Raw genomic sequence first — 14,693 nt, 5'->3', positions numbered from 1 at the left:
ATACAATGTTGCATGTTCCACAGAAGTTTTAATAACCGACCCAGGTTTCGACATTATACTATGTCATTTTCAAAAGTGAATATACACAAATTTGCGAGCTTATATATACCAGGGAGAAGGGAGGAAGTTAAGGCAGGGAGAAGGTGGTGATGGTGGGAGGGGGAAGAGCTAACGAGGGAATAGATTCCTCAAGGTCAGTGGGCTTACGTGCTGAGTCCAGGGGAACTGATGATAAAGGAGAGGAGTGAGATTGGTACAAAAGGTCGTTTACCACACGTACATTTTCGTTGCGAAATGCTCAAAAAATTTCTAAATGTTCAAGAAAGTCCAAGTTTTTTTCCTTTAGAAAGATTGTGGAGAACCTTGACATTGAAATCACCGCTATGGTTGCAGTCTAACAAATGCTTAACAAAATTAGAGGATGAATCGCCTCTTACCCAACACTTTATGTGTTCATTTGCCCTAGTAATGTCGAAATCTGGGTCGGTTATTAAAACTTCTGTGGAACATACAATAGTGTATCTTTTATTATGCTTCCTTTCACCAAGTTCCACCTTATCGCCTTCCAGCCTTAAGTTGACTAAATACTGGCGCGAAATTCTTACACTCCTGTTCCTTCCCACTGAACTGCAAAAAATTGAACCCTCTCGACGAGTGAATCCAAAAAATTGCGCATCTGGCCATCTTAGGAAGAATCTCTAAAATTCCACTCGATTTCTATACATCGAAAATCGTGTAGCGTTGAAAATGTTTTTCTCAGCTCGTTTAATTCTCGTTAATATGAGATTGCGAAATGGAAGATAAACTACCTGGATCCTCTACGACTGTGTATTTACCTCAAAATGTGCTAATCATTTGATTGAATTTTGCTCATTTTTTCGTTTAAAATACGTGTGAGTCGGCCATACTTGGAGTGTCTGGAAGAGCTGTAGCCCGGCTTCAACTGTTCCCGTGCGCGGTGTATAGCAAGCAGTGTTCCGTTGTTTTGAGTTCAGTGATTTTACATCCTCTCTCCCCTCTTTGGAGGGGCCGTCGGTCTCATTTCGCGAAAATCAGACGATTTAAAGCTCTAATACTATAATGTATAAGTACCATATAAATTTTCCAGTTCTTATAACCTGATTTGCTTTTCATGATTTACTTTCTAACATCCGTCGAGTACGAAACTCCCCGTGGCCACGAGCCGGCTTCGGACTGTGCCGCACGTTCGAAAAATCGATCTTAATTTCGGCGTCACTGGCGGTCGCAATTCATATCTACGTATCACACTTGGTAGGCTTTTTTGTGTATCTGATATCTCGGGGTATCATTTTTTTTTCATAAACACAAAAATTCGACGAAAAATAGGGTTCACCATTTTGTATCGTATCGGCTACAAATACTGCAACAATGTAATGAAATTTAATGTGAATTGACAACAATCAACCGCCCAATAATATTATAAAAAAGTTTTACTGTTGAATTAATATAAAAGATGTGCCATTAGTTTTTTTAATGCTGAATTTTGAAAAAAAATCAATTCGGGCTATTTTGCGAAATTTTTTCCACTTTGACGCCATGTATTTTAGTTTAAAAAGTAATGAAAAAGAGTTTGTGTCATAAAATGCACCAACGTATTGACAAAAACTGTGTTAAGTTTCAACTTCCATATTTAAAAAACCATTTTTGAGGTTTTGTCCAGCTTTTCTCAATTTCAGCCTACTGTGCCTATTTTGCATTTTCCCCATTCCACATCCTTTTCTTCCTGAAGTGCAGGCTACTCAAGTTCTTACCCTACGCACCCGGCCTCAGCAGTGCAATCTAGCGAGATCTTGTCAGGATCTCGATCCACCTCCTTAAGTTCGTCCCACTACTTATTAAGGTCTTCATTTTTGGAGCAAAAGCGATATCCTATAACTCTGTCTTTAAGAGTTGCAGTTGGACCTAAAAATAAAATTCGGTTCCGAAATGATTTACTTCGTGTCACTCTGACGTGTATCTAATCTGAAATTCTCAAGCAATCTTAACCTGGTAAGTTGCTTCCGAGTCTCCATCTAAGTCATGGAAAAGATGTGTAACGCTCTCAGAGCGCTACCAGCAGTTTTTAACGTCGTTTTCATTTGAATTTCAAATGACTCCAGATTATTCCAGTGAGGAAGTTGGATGGAATACACTCGGCATTCTAACTTTTGATTTTTTTAATGCCTTTCCGCAAATAAAGAGGGGAAAAAATACTTAAATTGACATCTTAGAGATGATTCTGGACTTCAGACCATTTTATTGCCCGATTAATTCAGAACTAAGGTCATCGGACTATCATGGCCTTAAAATTAATGAGTTTAACGGAATCTACTTAACGTAAGAATATTTTCTGTTAAGAGAATATCGTTAATGTAGAGGGAATATTCTGAAATCAAGAATATTTTTGGAGACCACCACTATTGTGAGATCCTCTCTTAAATTAAGATGATATTCTGGGCACCTATTTAAAAGAGCACTTCTTAAATCAATCGGGCGACTTTTAATTCAGGAAAACCTCTTTTTCGATATTCCATGGAGGGGTAATACTTATCATGCTTTACCGTAAACGTTGAAAAAACTAATGCTCAATAATCGATGAGCAGGCCTCACGAAGCATCAAGTTAAGTCTGAACACTGTATGAACCAAATTCACTCGATAAATACCCGAACGACAGCATATTTGCTATTTCTATGAACCGTGCAAGCCTATTAGGAATAATACATTTCCCATACATCTATCCTGTTCTGCCGGCCAACAACATTGACGGTAAGTACTGCGTGTTGCCTAGAAATCGCCTGCGGTCGTCATCATGCGGAACACGCCTCGCTCTTTCTCACATTCACGCCTAGACAGGATTCAATGCATATTTCGGAGATTCAAAACACAATTTAAGAATCAAGAAGTATGACTTTGTTTAGTTTGAAGCCTATTAGTATCATTATCGTTATCTATTGCGATTTATCTAACAAAAATGCAATGAATATGAATTGATTATCATAGCTGTTCGCATAAATTATTCAAATATTATTTTTATGCTTTGACCTCATGAATCACAGAGAGGTCAAATTGTATAGTCATACATCGTCATAATTTCAAATCAACTCCGTTTTCTAGTGGTCTCTGTTTTCTAATGTATAACTTTTCCAGCTTCCATTTTCTGAACCACGATATAGAATAATAAAATTACCTTGTTCGTAGAAGTACAACTGGTTTCCATAGGAACGGTCTTTTCGCACCGTTCACATTCATAATTGAGAAAAAAGAGGTAATTAAAACCAGAGATATTTCATAGATTCGTATTAACAAGTTCACTACCACTTCGGTCATTATGATCGAAGAATTAGTCACTTTTTGTGGCCTCTTATTTGCACGCCGTTGACCACTTCGATTCTGCGTAATTAACGTGATCGACACGGTTCACGCAGCCGAATGCACACGAAAACTTAAATGGAAAGTATTCAAGTATTAAAGCGAGTGGAAAAAGGAATACACTTTGGCGTAATAATAGTAATAATAATATGCCTTTATTCGGGCGAGGTTGAGACTAAGAAGTCCCCTCTTCCACCTAACCCCTAGATGACGTCAATTCAGATATATTAAACAATGGTATTTAAACCTTTACAATACAAAAGATATACAGTATACACTATCAGTGAAATGTCAAAAAAGAAAAACAAGTATGTGTGCCAATTTTGTGTAAAAAGGATTTCTGTTTGTAGGAAAAAACATGAGGATAAGGGTGTATCCTTCAGCGAAAAAACCCATAAGTTTAAATTTCATGACATAAGTGTGGAAAACATAGTCCGTAGTAAATTTTTGGAGAGGAACGTAAATTGAACTTTCAGTACCCAGTTTTCCTGCTCTAATCGGACTTAAAACCTGGAAAATTGAAGGTAATAGAGAAATAATTTTCTTGAAATTTCCATTTGCAAAACGTACCAAATCCCACCAAAATTGGCGCACGCCTCTCGCTGGAGGAGAAGAAACGCCGTAAATTCTAATCTAGACGCAGTGCACCCCGAAATAAATGTTCCACCAATCGAGACTGATCGCCAAATTTTAATTATCAGTTAAAATCATTTATATCCGAGCAGAGATATGCGTGCAATGTCCCTAATGAGTGCCAGGTGCACTGCCATGGGCAAGACAAAAGGCACGAGAAAGGGAGAAATAATACACTTTTATGCGGATCAAGCCTTCGATTTTCGTCGGTTGTAGTCATTTCTCTTGTGCAAGAAGAATGGATTTTTATTTGAAGACCGGTTGGAACAGAAGCCCTCGTTTATTCAGGCTTTGTGTTTCCTTTTTAGTTCTTTCTTTCCCTAATTTACAACGTTATAATAAATTTATATTTTCTATATCACACGCGTATTTATTTAATTTTAATTACATCACTAAATATTAGCAAGTTATTTACCAAGTCCTCCGAGTTTCCAACGGTCCTTTGGTCTTTATTACTACTTATTGGATCCATGGAGGCTTTTTTCATGAAAACCTTGCAGATTTCCGTATCATCATACAAGATTGTGCATTATATATTGATGGTTTATTCTAAATGTGCAGCTATTGTACACATATTTACTACTTATTTATGCTTAGCTCCATCTATCTCCAACTTTGAAGTAGAAATTAATTTTTAAGCCTTAACTCATATAACATCGATATCACTATACACTTCCATGCCTTAGTTGGGACGAAACAGTGATCAGAATAAAAAAAACAGGCGAAAATCAGATAGAATTACGGCTTTGAGTTCCTTGACTAGATTTTAAAATTTTTCCAATGGTCCTTCACAGCGTCATGTTTTATGATAACATTCAAAAAAGAATATCACGGTTATTTAGACCAATTTAACTCAGCTTGATTCAATAATGACACATGACTTAGCTAAAAATTTCAGATATTTGTTTTTGAGTCTTCCATAGAAATAGCTTTAGCCAAGAATTTAAGTGAGTTTTGCAGGGCCTGCTAGCAGGAAATCGTAATAGGGTGAAAATTGCGTAGCTCTGAGTGAAGAACAATTTAAGGTCACTTACAACGCGTTGAAGCTTTATTCCAAGCACAACATTTAGTCCGAGGAAGTGGTATTAATCTATGTTCTAAAGATGGTGGGAGTGAGTTAGATAAGAGACGCTAATGCTTATTTCGATTGGAAATTTCATTTTCATGAAATGTATTTCCTGGGAGAACAGAACATATGAATCAAAATTGCCTTGTTGTATGTATAGTGGTATGGCCATGTTTCCTTAGGTTACCCTCTACAACTTATTGTTATGGTATGGTATTTGGAGGAAGCGTCCGATAGTTAGCTAGTCCATTTGCGCTAAAGGGACATTGATGGAGAGAAGGTTGGAGAGAAACCTGGCGTCTGCAATAACCTGCCACTAGCGAAAGGCGCGAAGGGGACCATGGCTTAACATCCCTCCCGACGGACGGAGTGCAGTATATGAAGTGCCCTCCAATAATGTACTTTACCCGCTATGAAGAAACCCTGTGCAAAAGAATTACTCAAAATAACGAGGAACTCTTAGTGGAGGATGCTAACAAAAGACGTCCATATCACTGCAATCTCCGTTGAAGTTGAACTGACCATATGAGAAAATAGGGAAATATTGACATTTTACAAAGATTAGGACAATAATTCGCTGAAAAATATGACCGTTTCTTTCAGGATTGGCATTGAAATTTCGTTTTCGCAGCATTTTTTTAAGCAGAGGCCTCGCTTTGGTCCACCAATGTTCCTGGTAATTCTTCATGTCAGTTTCGTACGATAAAAATGATATATGTCATCAAAATCAAAGAGTATCTCATTCATTTGTTCTTTTACATGAAAATATCCGCAAGTTCACTAATGTTTTCGTCAGATATACTCGTATAGTCACTTTCAAAAGTTTTAGGGCAAAGTTTGTGGCACCGCTTCTGCTTCTCACGGAAATTTAATATCCTTTACTCCTTTTGTAGTTTTCAACTGCGCTCCCCATATATTCCGCTTGTGAGTGAATATATATGCACTCAAAGGGACAAATTATTTTATAACAGCAAATTTATCGTTGTGCTCCTATTTATGCAGGGTTTAATGATTATTTCGTGTGTATTTACTGCGTACTGGCACCGGTTTTCACCCTTAGTTTCTATAATGCCTATTATTGGATGTATTATATGTGACTGCGGTGGCCTTGCTGGGTGCTGTGGTAGTTATGATCAAAGGAGCGACACTGTTTATCGTAATATTTTTCAGCTCGTTCTCTCGTTTTTCTACTCATTTACAGGTTTTTTATCATCGTAATTTCGCTGCCATTGCTTTATGTGATTATATTAATGGTAATGCGGCTTTTTAAAATTAGAAATTGGGCAAGAGTTTAGGTTTCCTTTATCCGCATGGCTACATTTTAGGGATTTGCGAAAGTGGTTCACCTAGTGCTAAATGCAGTGGATAAAATTCCGGCGTTTGGATTTAACATACAGTTTAAAGTCTGGCAAAAGGAGTCACACATTACATTTGATTGACAATTATTTTGTTCGTTTAATGACGGTTCAAACTATTTGCTAGTATTCATTCAGTACGCACTTGCCTCCGGTTTATCTGCTTAGATGTAAAACTTGTAAAGTTATCCGTGTTTATGACTTACTATGTGTGCTTCTATTTATAGAACTGGCGGTACCTCCCAGTGTCAATTGTGCTTATTTCTGCTTTTTGTGAGTAATACAATAGTAATTCCTGGAATACAATTTTGAGTAATCATGCGTTACCTTGTAGTATTTGACATTTCATTAGGTCTACGTCGATGCCACTTTCCGTTGCAATGGTTAGCTTTTAATGCGCAAGATAGAAACAAAGAGTGAAAACCAGGGCAAATATGCAGTAAATACACACGAAATAGTCATTAAATCCAACGTATATTGTAACAAAATGATCTATTTGCAATTAAAAAGTAAAATTTCCCGTTTAGTGCGTATACATTTAAGCACACACGAAATATTTTCGATGTGTGGCCTAAGACAACAAACGGAGTAATGGAAACTAAATTTCTTTGAGAAGCGGAAGTGACTTACATTAAAATGGTCCTCACATATTCTATAAAAACCTATTTCTGAAGGAATATGCTGTTTCCGTTCAGCGTTGTACCACCGCGTTCTTCGGTCTTGGTCGTTTGGCACAGCTGAAAAGTACTTTTCTGGTGTTTTACGAGAGGTATATTCACATCTCGGGATCCAACAGTATGCGTATGGTTTTCTCTCACTCATGTAAAATTCTCCGTTTTATCTACTATTCATTTATACTCGAAATAACGTATATTTCAATGTGCTCCTTATGCAAGCAATGCACATATCATGAGGTTCACACGTCATCAATATGGCGTCGCCCTAGAAATATGATTTTGGCGCGGAATTCAAGTTGAAACTTCAAGCTACTCCAGTGGCGAAATTATTCATCGCTCAGTGGTAAAATTTGACGAGAGCCTTTTATACAGCCCTTGCATTATAAGTCAAGCATAATAAAAAATTAAATTGTATATAATATTTGGTAAATAATCCCTTCTATTGCTGACTAACTCATATGCTCAAAAGAAGTGCTCGTTCGGAGGGTATTTTAACCAATTATTGCACCAAAGCTAACAAGATACGATGCAACAAACATTGATCAATTGACTATTAACTATCATTCTTTTGAGACCAAAATATTCTGGAGGAGATTCACGTTGGAAGGAGGAAAACTAGGATTTTCACTATGTAAATACGTTGAAACTGCTGTTTGAGATCGCGTCACTTTTCATGCATAACAATCGCAGTTGAATTTTTGTCATCTTTGCTTTTTCGTTCATGGAAAAGGGGGTCAAATTTCACTATAATATGAACCAGTGGCGCAGCGAGGGGGGGTTTTGGGGGATAAATCCCCCCTAGAGCTCAGAGAAATTTTTAAGTTTAATCCATTTCACTTTATTGGATTAATATTACTTATAGAATAGTGTAAATATTAATAAAATGTCCCTCAGAAGGCCGTAAAACTCACCGTTTTGAACCATTTATCTTAAAAAATTTCTAGGGGAGGGCCCCCGCACCTCCCGCTTACCCTGGCGGGTATTCTACACCCTCAGACACCCCAGTGTTTTGCGCCTGAAACCCACCCCTAGCCTTAATTCCTAGCTGCGCCCCTGATATCAACTGCCCAAATGGTTAGAGAATTCAATAGGCATGCGACATTAGGCCGGCACTTATTTTCAAAAATGATCCGATATAAGAATTCGTGTTCTTGAAATGTGCGTCGGCCTAATATCGCATGCCTATTGAATTCTCTAACCATTTGGGCAGTTGATAGTATAATGAAATTTGACCCCTTTTTCTGCGAGCGAAAAAAGCAAAGATGACAAAAATTCAACTTTGATTGTTATGCATGAAAAGTAACGAGATCTCATACAGCAGTTTCGACGTATTTACATAGTGAAAATCCTAGTTATCCTCCTTCTTTTCGCTTAAAAAGTAATTTTATAAAATTGCATTGACAAATGAAATATATTGTCGCCGGATTGTCATTAATACTCACTCTATATCCACTCCACCAGCATGTAAGGGGAAGGAGGGAAGATCCACGGGACTGAGGAATGTTGCGCGAATCGAGCAACACACGACGCGGATGGTGGCAGGGAGGCGGGGAGGGGGTCGGCGGACGCCATTGAGGCAGCGTTTCGGCATGAAGGAATCGAGACGCGACAACACGGTTCAAAATACTTGACCAAATGGCAATAATACATCATGTTTACTCTTGGAAGCGTTGAATTCGGTTAGAAAAACTAAACATTCAAAGTAACTGCATTTAGGTCCTTTCGGCGCCTCAGGCACGGCTATCCGACGTCACAATTAGGCTTAGAAATTTTTCAATAATTTTTTCCTCACCAATTAGCACATTTTGAGACTAAGAATAGTTGAAGGATAGATGTACGGGAAGAACGGCTAAGGAAAGCCTCGGATGAGATGCTTAGTATAGTATATAATAATAACATGTGTGAAAATAACGAATGGTATTGTTATTTATAAATCATGCTAATATTTTAAATATACTTTGCTTCAGTAGAGTCCAGCAGAAGGTATCCCTCTTACTTTGCCATTATCTGCTTGCTGTACGGAATCACCACATAATGAATTCTATTAGATTGCGCGCGAACTTTTATAGGCTGTTTTTATATATTAAAAAATTCCATTGGATATTAGAAATAAGTTCCACAAAGCACACGGTGATACACTGCGCATTTCTGGTACAGTGCTGCCGCGAGGCAAGACTAGGATGAGGCTGGCAATTGTCTCCCATTCTCGAGACGAGATAAGAGACGCGAGCCTCGCGGCATTACTATTCTGGAGGCCGATTGAGTACAATTCGCTGAAAATATTTCTCTCCGTCCCATAAGTTCCAAAATACGCCATTTACACTGCCCTCTAGCGGGGTATAATTATCAAGTGGCTATAATCGCGCTATCTTCAATAAAGTTGTTATTTGAATGTTGTTTGGTTGTCTGAAGTAGGTTCCTGTGTTTACTTTTACGATAAAGTCCTCATTGCCGCAAACAAAATTTTACCCATCTAATCCTGTTAATACAGTAAGATATTTATAAATGATATTGTAAAAGTTTTTATCAGATCTGTATAACGCAGGAGTTAATTTTGCAAGTTCGCCATTCCGTATGATGTGCTTCCTTACAGATTAGAATGGAGCAGTTGTGGAAGCTGTTGTTCTTTATAATCATCCCTTGGTTGTCATTTTTACTGTTATTAATCACGTCACAGAGTCATGCTACTACTGGGTTTAATGACCTCGAGTGATTATCTCAGATAAAGATTCTTCAACGTCATGAGCGATGAAACGCAGCCACTTGTAAACAGCTTCAGCGTGCATCGGATCTGCTATGGAACTCATTCAGAAATAGAATTAAGACACATTTGAACCATCTTATACTAAAATATCGAGGTACATACATCATGAACCTTCATTTTAATTATGGATCGGAAAGAGTTGAAGTGATTCGATACTGAAGGGAGTGATATGAATTAAGAGCTACGTTGCCATTTACCTTTCTCTGCTTTCCCTATTTTCTGAACATAGATTAGGTTAACTGCGGGTGGACTCAGCAATATAGTGTAGTCATACAAGGGCGTACCCAGGATCAAAACTGGGGGGCAAGCCGTGTTCGCTCAAGTTGTCACATTTTAGCTCAGAAAAAATTAATGAAACCAAAATTTCAAGAAAATTATGACAGCATTTTATTGGTTATTATTATTATTACTTGCTTGCATAAATAATGATTTTTATTTTAGTTCCCTGTTTTATACTTATATCATTTTATTCAAAAGAAAATTTGTTCAAAATATTCGTTTTGAACTAAATTTATTTTCGCTTCTAGGGGTGGAGCTGCCCCCTCCTTCTCCCCCGCTGGGTACGTCCATGTAGTCATAGTAGCTACTACTTGTACAGATAATAGTCATAGTTTTTAATTGGACGAAATAATAGATGACGTCCTCTAGTCGCCTAATTGTGGTAATTTACTTGGCTTGGTGAAAGTTGCATCCATTTTAGAGCGAAGGTGATAGCTGCTGGCCTATGAAATAGTTGCATGCTCTCTTTTGGCTAGATATAGTTGGAGAGATTAAAAAAATAAAGTGAAAGCTGCTCACTATTTATTTCGTTAATGTAGCAATGGTAGTTTGGATTTGAAATCCAGTAAATACATTTTACCCTCCAAAGGATTAATACTTTTCAGCCTTCTCGAACGAAATGGCCAATTTGGGCAAAACACAACCCTGGATTATTATATACGGTACCAATTCTGAGCATACCGAGCATCATTGAAGAAAACTCTATTGACACTCAAGCTAAAATATTGCCTTGCTGCTTCTAGGGACTCCCAGTTCGCATTTCGAATCTTCCCTTTCCGCTGTGCCTTGCAACCATTTCTTTTAATCAAACGTCGTCTGAAGTCAAATAAATGAGACGCGTTGTAATCACATTCTTTCAACCATTGTAAATCGCTAATTTTGGGATGTAAAAATTATCGAAATTCCATTCATTCCTTGAGAAAGGTGGCTGACAAGAAGAAATGAACGTTGAACGAATTTTCAGTCCATTTTCCTTTTTAATAGGAGTTTGAGATTATTATTAGTATTGATTACTGACACCAAATACAACGGCAGCGATGGTGGATTTGTTTCTGGAAACGATAGAAGTTGTAAATAATAATTCAAGTCGCTGGGAATGTACAAATTTCGATTTCTTGTGCTGCCTTTTTCCATAGTTCAACTACTGTATTCGTATTTAGTACCTTAAACATCTACATACAGTGTACTGAACGTAAATTAAAAAAAGAAGTGACCATGGTTGAAGAGTCACGCGTTACGTAGTAAATCCTTCCATGATTGATTTTTACGGGCGCTCCCACCTCTAGCACCACGCTGGTCGAATGTTGCCATCGCAAGAAAGCTAGTCGTGGGAGCAAGGCATTAGTAGCTTGGTCGCGGACCATAAGATTAGCCGCATGTTCATTGCTTGAGGTAATGACTCTAACGTCCGTTGCAGGCACCGTGCAAGAAACCTCTGTCTGGAGGAACAATGGAAAGGAGACGACCGCCACCTGGCCACCCAAAGTTTGCCGCCAAGAGCAGAGAGGTGAGCCCTTGCCACGAATATTACAATAAAGGACTCTCCAGTCGGCCTCCAAATGTGTTGCCACCCAGCACGCATTGAAATGGGTTTACAAAAGTCGTCACTCGCGTCGCTGACGGGCAAAGCGATTCGAATTTCATGGAGAAACGAACTATAATCAGGGATATAATTTATATCCATTATGGTATAATCTATAAAAGTCATAATTTTTCAATGCTATTGCTCACGGTTGTATTTATTGAGATTAAATGCATCGCTTTGCAGTAATCGCCGCGCTGAGGACACTTTTGAAAATCGATTAAAATGCACCCTGCGAAAAAAAATCAAACTTGAACGGGACGAACTGGTGCCTCCTGTATGTAGTGCCCTTGGCCCTTGAATTAAAACCCGCTTTCCGCTGCTACTTACCCGCTCCCTTAAGTTCTCATTCGTACACGTTAATAAGTACAGCCATAAATACACCATGGAGGCAGTTGGCCCCAATACTAACCCGGACCGGACCACTGGCGACGCGTCGCATTTTGTGTATATTTTCACCTGAGGGGCTCAATCAATACATGGTTTTAAGCAAGCTTTGACGAAGTTGAAGAGAAAAGTGGAATCCGACGGCCATGTTCAGGCAATATATTTCCATTGAAGCGTGTACTGGAGGGGGAATTACTAAAAGGTAGGGAACTTTGCATCATATTCATCACATCTACGAAAGTCAATCGATTCTGTCGCTCAAAAAATAGAACAAATAAATGCAGTCTATATTCCCATTGGGCTATATTTCTCCTCCCAGTTTGCTTAGGCGGTGATTTTTGATGGCGAAGAAAAAATGGTGAAGCTTGTTCACCATTTTTATATTTATACTTTCTATTTTAGAGTTTGAATACAGATAGACATTCATTTTTCCAGTTATCGATCAGTCGCCTTCATCTCTAGCCATTTTCAGCGAAAATTCAACCGCCTAAAACATTTCGCGGATAAGTTGATGATATCACGAACTCTTTTCGAGCGGATCGAGGAATCTGAGAAGAAGCGGAGGAGCAAATCAATGATGAAATATGATCTTGTTCTTTCCTGGCGTATGATGCTGGTGAAGTCTTCTCTGGTTTTCCACCGGTTGAGTTGACTGTAGGCCGACGTTCCGATTGCTGCCTCTGCCATCGTCGGGACATTCAGACAGAATTCACCTCTTCAATGCTTCTCCGCAACTCCACGGCCTTGCGCATCGATCTCCCGTGTCTCCTCACGCTCTTGTGAGCGATTCCTTCCCTCGAAGAGCGGTTCTCCCTGAACCAATCAATGAACCGTACTTCTCATGACGTCACCCAACCCGCGAAAAGTGGGCGGCAACTTTCGCGCTTCTCGTTAAAAATTTGTGCGAGACCGGCAGGAGGAGGAATTTTTTTCGTCGCAATTTATCTTTCCCTTCCCTCTCCCAATAAATTCTTTTAATGAACTGCGATTTCGGGTTTGAGTCTACAATCCCATTGATTAGGTTACGATTGGTTAAAGAAAGAGATTAAGGCGAATTTAATATTTCCTAACCACGAGAATATGCTGGATGCTGTGGGGGATCCATTTGGATCTTCATTACCTCTAGTTGAGTGCACATTGATTCATAAAAATGAATGTGGCCATGCTACTGGAAGTCGACGATTATCTTTAATCCGAATTAAAGCAATAGCTATTCCCTTTACGGAATTCGAATCAATTATTTCAGGACACGTAGGCCAGTACCTTGTAACGCCTCGAAATTCACTTCTGCAGCCAGTTTCCGCATATTGTCATGTTTCGCGTATCCGCGTTCAAGGAAGTTATGTGCGATTCGTTTTCGCCTTCTTTTATTTATTTCCAGTGTTTAATGAAATCTGCGCTGATATATATTGGGTTCCATGTTCGGGGCAGCTTTACTGCTCTAACGCGAGTTTAAGATGTGAAAATATAGCTCTTGTGCAGCTTAATAAATAATCAGGCTGTGTTTTACTGTTTCCTTGTTTCAAATTCATTCAGAAAAAGGAATCATTCTGTATTTTGTATCCTAGAGGTTATTTTCAGTTTTTCGCACGCTATATCCTGCGAAATGAGAAGATTCATTTTAAAAACTGTCCGCAAAATCTAAATTTGAACCAGGAAATAAACTATACTCAAGAAAACTCTCATACTTAAGTTTTGCTCGATATCCATGGATGATTATTAAAAATTTTGTATAAACAAGATGAAAAAACATGGTAGCGAAAGGATTCTTGAACGAGGATTCTAGCAGCATTGTAATATCTCAGCGGATCGTAACACCCGTTCATTAGAAGTATTATCAGAATTATCATTCCATTTCCATTTAAACCAGGGTTCCGTTATCGAAAATGATTATGCCTCGAAGTTGCAACGAAATGTACCGGGGGCGGTACATGTCAGGAACAGCGAGAAGCAGAGTGGTTTAATTATATCCAATTTCGATTCTGACTAAAAGAGTATTTTACGCTTCAATTACGCTTTCGTAACCAATGTTATTCCTGGGAAAAATAAAACATGAATATTTTAAAGAAGAATTTAAAGTAGAAAAAATTAGTTAACACAGTTGAAATTAATTGAAAAGTCGACTAAAATAGAAATTTGGCCTATTAAAAAATTAATTCGACATTTATTGTTCAACCAGGCATACTCATTTCTTCGGAAATTTTAACTATTTATCGTTAACAAGGCATTCTGAAGATAAAAATCGATTGAATTATCTAAGGGAGATAAGTTATTGTCCTTTTTGAAGCAAAATAGTGATCAATTGTTTTCCTTTTTCAAATTTTAAAATTGGTAATTCGAAAAATATTGAAGCGGTGAAATAAAATGATGGCCATTTTAATTTTAGCGCTGAAAAGCACGCAGCACGTATATAGGTGTCATTTATCAAAACACTGGATGCGTAACTATCGTGGGCTTTAATTAACTATGGAGAAATGGTTTTCATGGGGACATGAAAAAAACGATATTTTTCAAATGAGGCTGCAGTCCTAATGTTTCTTCGGAGAGAAACCTTCGCCAATAAAATTGGTAGGAAATTTT

The sequence above is a fragment of the Ischnura elegans genome, chromosome X (genome assembly GCF_921293095.1).
Source record: "Ischnura elegans chromosome X, ioIscEleg1.1, whole genome shotgun sequence".
NCBI lineage: Eukaryota > Metazoa > Arthropoda > Insecta > Odonata > Coenagrionidae > Ischnura > Ischnura elegans.
Note: the sequence above shows the minus strand (reverse complement) of the source record.